Source organism: Pteronotus mesoamericanus, unplaced genomic scaffold (genome assembly GCF_021234165.1).
Source record: "Pteronotus mesoamericanus isolate MK-2021 breed Mesoamerican mustached bat unplaced genomic scaffold, CSHL_Meso_final contig_44, whole genome shotgun sequence".
Classification (NCBI taxonomy): domain Eukaryota; kingdom Metazoa; phylum Chordata; class Mammalia; order Chiroptera; family Mormoopidae; genus Pteronotus; species Pteronotus mesoamericanus.
In genome coordinates, this window is record NW_026555166.1 from 3794405 (window position 1) to 3799990 (window position 5586).

The 5586-nt window shown below is 29.4% G+C and overlaps 1 non-coding gene across 1 annotated transcript; it reads left to right on the forward strand.

Annotated features, from left to right (window-relative positions):
- Nucleotides 1–3856: 3856 nt before the first annotated feature.
- LOC129074002 (U1 spliceosomal RNA) lies at nucleotides 3857–4020 on the forward strand. Its single transcript, XR_008529490.1, has one exon. It is a non-coding gene; the product is annotated as a U1 spliceosomal RNA (small nuclear RNA).
- Nucleotides 4021–5586: the final 1566 nt, after the last annotated feature.

Below are 5586 nucleotides of genomic sequence, written 5' to 3' on the forward strand. Positions count from 1 at the left end.
TCCTCATTCTCCTATGGCAGAGTGCAACTTTACATGACATGAAACCAAAAAAAGTAATCAGGTTGACTTTGCTTTGTGACATTTGGATTTAAAAAAATGTTATTACAAAATGTTTTAACCTTTAATGAAGCAGTAAGATTTATATAGTTGTTGAGACAAATGTATGTCAGTAAAAGTAAAATATGGAAAACTGTATTCAAACATAATTTATCTTCTACAAAATTCTGTTTGAGCATCCATTCATGTATATCTTCAAGTTAAGCATTTTAGATTATTTCTATGCAGATGCAGAATTACTTGCTTCTTCATTAAATTCTTGCTGGTGAAATGAGGTTGAGGATTCATGATAAGATTTGTGGCACAATCAGCAGACTGCTCCTGGGTTCCCAGAGTCCCATTTCCATCCATCCCATCATGAAAAAGTCCAATCTTGTCTTCATAAGCTCCATACAAAGGCCAAGGTCCAAAAGCTCTGCATCATGCTGAAACTTAGTTCGTATCTGTCCCCATTCGGCCAGTTTAGTCTGTTCCTGGATGCCACTGTGCAGAGACCTGTGCTTGGTTCACCTGGTCACGGGGCTGCTAAATGAAATTTTATAGACACAAATGATGCCAGAAAGAAACATGGAACATAAAAATTAATAAAGGTAAAAAGGAACATTATATAAAAGTTTTAACTTTCTTAAAAGACACACAGTCATAACTGTGCATGCCCTGAACAATAAAATTTCAAATTGTACAAGGGAAAAACTGACAGAACTGAAATGAGAAATAGACAAATCTATAATTATAAATGAACACTGTTATGCTCCTATTTCAGGATTAGATAGGAATAGTAGATTAAAACCAACCAAGAATATAGAAGTACAAAACAACACCATCAAACAAATTAATCTAGCCAGCACTTATGGAATACTTCACCATGCAACAGTAAAATATGCATTTTTATCAGGTGTACACCAAGCCTTCACCTATATAGGCTGTATCCTATGCATAAAACAAACTTTAAAAACTTTTTTAAAAATTTAAAATATACAGATTAAGTCCTCAGTTAATAGTGACATTAAATGAATAACTGAAAGATAATGAAAACATTGCTAGATATTTTGAACAAAAAAAATGTAACAAAAACCATACTTCTATATAACCTGTGGGTCAAAATGGAAAATCAAAAAATATTAGAAAATATTTTGAACTTAATGAGAACAAAGATAAAATATATATAAATTTTTAGATGCAGATGAAGACATTATTAGAGGAGAATTTATGCCATTAAACATTTACATTAGAAAAAAGAAATATCTCCTATTAATTTAAGCTTTCAAGTTAAGAAAAGTAAAAAAGTAAGAGACATTAAATCTACAATAATCAGAATATACAAAATAAAAATAAATACATGCTGAAACCAATTAAATTAAAAATTAGTACTAGAGAAAATCAGTGGCACCAGAATCTGGTTCTTTGGAAAGGTAAATAATATTGATAAACCTCAGAGAAATAAGGAAAAATGAGAGAAAACAAAGATGGTCAACATTAGGAACTGTGGTAGGAAGAATTCTGAGAAGGCCACTATTGTTCTCTCCCCTAGAGATGCATACATTATATAACTCACCCTCTCCCCCCGTTGTGAACATACCATGTGAATGTGATGGGATATCATGCTTCCGATTATATTGTTTTATAAAACAGAGATAATTTTACATATGTAAATAAAGGTACTAAACATCTGCTTTTCAATTAACTGAAAAGCAGCTTAACTAAAAGGGATCTAATCACACGAACCTGGGACCAAATGTCAGAAGAGAGAAACAAGTGAGAAGTTCACAATGTAAGAGAGGATATGACGGTGGGGAGCTCCATGGTAAAGGAATTTGGATAAGTGAGGGAGATCCAGGATCAACAATTTACAAGAGTCTAGGTGTCTTTTCTACCATAAAAAATAAATGAATTCTGCAAACAATTAATTGTCTGAGCAAAAAGACGACCCAAGAGTGGAATTTAGCATCACTAATATCTTGATATCAGTCTTGTGAGATCCTGGCTAGAGATCCCAGGTCAGTCATGCCTCGACTTCTGACCTACAAGAAATTGTGAAATAATAAATTTGCATTGCTTTAAACCATCATTTTGTGATATTACATATTATAGCAATAGAAAGTTATTAAAGGAATAAAAGTTTATACTGTGTATCATAATAAACACTATAGACTTTAAGGGAATAATAAGAAAAAAAACTCTACAAACATAAATTCAAACACTAAGAAAATGGACTGATTATTTTAAAACTATCAAAATTCATCCAAGATAAATAGATGAAAAAGGAAGGTAAAAGCTAATATATAATGACTAAGTGGGGTTAATTTTTGGAAGACAAAAATCTTATTATCGGAAAATTAGAAAAATCTGCCATGCTAATAGTTTAAATGAGCAGAAATAATCATAACATTAAATTATTCATAAAACACATTAAATTCAAGATAAAAACTCTTAACCAATCAGGAATAGAAAATAATACCTTTTTTAAAAAAGACCTAAACAAAGTCTATATCTAACACCATATTCAATAGGTAAAATCTAATGCTGTCTTCTATTCCTAGGCACAAAGTAAAAATTTTCTTTATGGTCACTCCTATTTAACATCATACTGGGAAGTCCTAACCATTTCAACAAGGTAATCTAAAGAAATAAAAGACACCTATACTCAAAAAGAAAACATAAAAGATTCCCTATTTGCAGAGAGAATGATTATCTCTGTAGACATTGCCAAGGAGTCTATAAAAAAATCCTCATATAATTAGTAAACTTACAAGTTTGCAGCATACTAAGTAAACAAACAAAAAGTTGTATTTATATAAGATAACAATTTATAAATGGAAATCTAGATTTAAGAAATGTCATTTTGAAAATCTCCCAAATTTTATCTATACATTTAATATAATATCAATTAAAACTGTGGCAGAATTATAGATTAATATGTACAATCTGATGGTAAAATTGATGTAAAAATGCAAAGCACTTAGAATAGTTAACAGAATTTTGAGGAAGAAGAAAAAAATAGGAAGAACACGATAAGTAACTTTAAGATATTATAAAGTCATTGTAGGTCAATAACTTGATCTTAGCAAAGAGATAAACACAAATCAAGAAAACAAGATAGAATATAAAATAGAACCCCGATAAGTGGAAAAATGAGATTTAGCAAAGGTGTGAAAGAAATTCAATGAGGAATGTATTTTTTTTCAGTAATTCAGGTTGAAACAATAAGTAGACATGCACATCCAAAGAAATATTGACTTATACCTCACAAATTAACTAAAAATGAACTATAAATCTAACTGAAAACATAAGCTTATACAAACTTTAGAAAAAAATACAGAAGAAACCTTAGCTGTTGGGCAAGAAATTTTTAAACCTATCATCAAAAGTAATGGTAAATTGCATTTGAGTTTTAAAAACAGATATGTGAAATAGGGAATGAAAATACCAACTGGAAAAATATTTGCAACTCACACATCTAATAAAGGAGTTAGATTTAGAATATATAAAGTACTCTCAGTTCTTGTTAATAATTTTGTTCAGAACATCTCTGTGAAGATTTTTTCACATGGGTGTAAGTTTTATTTCTCTAATGTAAATGCTCCAGAGTAAAACTCCTAGGTCATATGATGCGTATGTTTAACTTAATAAAAATTGCCTGTACATAAAACTGGAGAGCTCAAAATACGCTGTGAGTGAACACAGAAATGTAATACATCCATATAATCAAATACTACTGAATAAATCAGCAAATTATTGCTACATGAAACAACTTGCATAAATCTCAGTGACATACGCTAAATGAAAAAGGGCCCAAATCATACTTTCCTGTCAGGGGAGATACCATCATCAGGAAGTTGGTTTTCCCAGGGCAAAACTTATCAATTGCACCCCAGATGTGCGGACCCCTGTGATTTCCCCAAACATGGGAAACTCAACTGCATAATTTGTGGTAGTGGGGGACTGCATTCGTGCTCTCCCCAGGAAAAAAAAACGTGAATCAAAGGTTATATATTTTATGATTCCCTTTATACGATGTTTTGAAAAAGACACAATAGTGATAGAAAGTAGATCCTAGTTTTCCGAGTTTTAGAGATTGGGTTAAGGAGTGACTATAAAGGGAACATTGAGGATTTGTTGGTGTTATTTTTCTAAATTTTGATGTGATGGTGGTTAAAGAATATACAAGTGTTAAAATTCTAGATTTCTACATAAAAATAGATGTTTAGGTTAATAATAAAATAGAAAAAAAGAGAAAATATTACTGAATAAGGATTCAAAGGAAGAGGTTGTTTACTTTATGACTTGCTGTATTCAGCCTGGTGAGTATATAGACACATGTGAGTATACAGCTTTGATTAAATGGGGTTTAGGGTGAATAGAGATTTTTGTGTGAATCTTACTAATAGTGGGCTATCTAGCGACAAGATTAACAATCATATTTAAAATGTCAGTTTCATAATTGCTTTACAAAAATCACTTCACCAAAAGTGTTATTCTTTATTGGTTTTATTAAGGTAAAGTTTTAAGCGTATAATAGTCCAAAATTTGACTTTATTATTTCCTTTATATATTACAAGCTTTAAAAAGTAGTCAATAAATACAAATAAAAATGCCTATCATTGTGCTATATACTTTAAAGGAAGCAGGTTTTGGTTAAGGGATTGAGGAATCAGTCAGAAAATGAGAAAAAAAAACCCAATTACAATGTTGATGAATTTTTAAGTAACTTACTGTATTTTTTACAAGAAAAGAGTACTTAAACTTACAAAACAATTAATGATTTCAATAGCTCTCATGTTTAATGTATTCTCCATCAATTTTATACCATCAAATTTTGCCTAACTTTTATTGATTCATGCTATTACTTTAATTCAAGTTTTCTTATTTGAGCTAGTTTGATAATCTCATGGATACCTTGTCTCAATTATTTTCACCTCACAATGCAGTGAGAATCACTTTTTTAAATATATGTATTTGATGAATCTGATAAAATATATACATAACATGTAATTAATGTTCAAGATCTTTGGAGAAAAAAGTAATATATATTATTTTTAATATAAATATCATATGAATAAATCAAGAGGAATCCATACTAACATATCCAAACTGAATCACACTTAGAAAAAAAAATTCTTGAATTTTTTTTAAACAAAAAAAGAAAAAGAAAGTAAGAGAATGAGAAAAGGCAGGACAGAGAAAAATAATTTCAGGTACAAAATAAGTATCATACATCATGTTAGAACATTCTGTCTAATAAAAGGATAATGTCAAGCATGGTATTTTAAATTTTTTGTACCTACACTAAAGAAAAAGTTAAAAAATAAAATAAATTAATTTCAGTAATACATATAATGTTCATGTTAAATGTATAAAGATATCTATTTCAATAATGAATTTTAATTACCCCAATATATCCAGGATATTATTTTAACATGTAATCAATATAAAAATTATTTTACATTGTATTTTCTTGTACCAAGTCTTTTGGTACTAAGCATTTAATATTTACACATTTTAAGTTTTATACTAAATTTTTATCAAGAA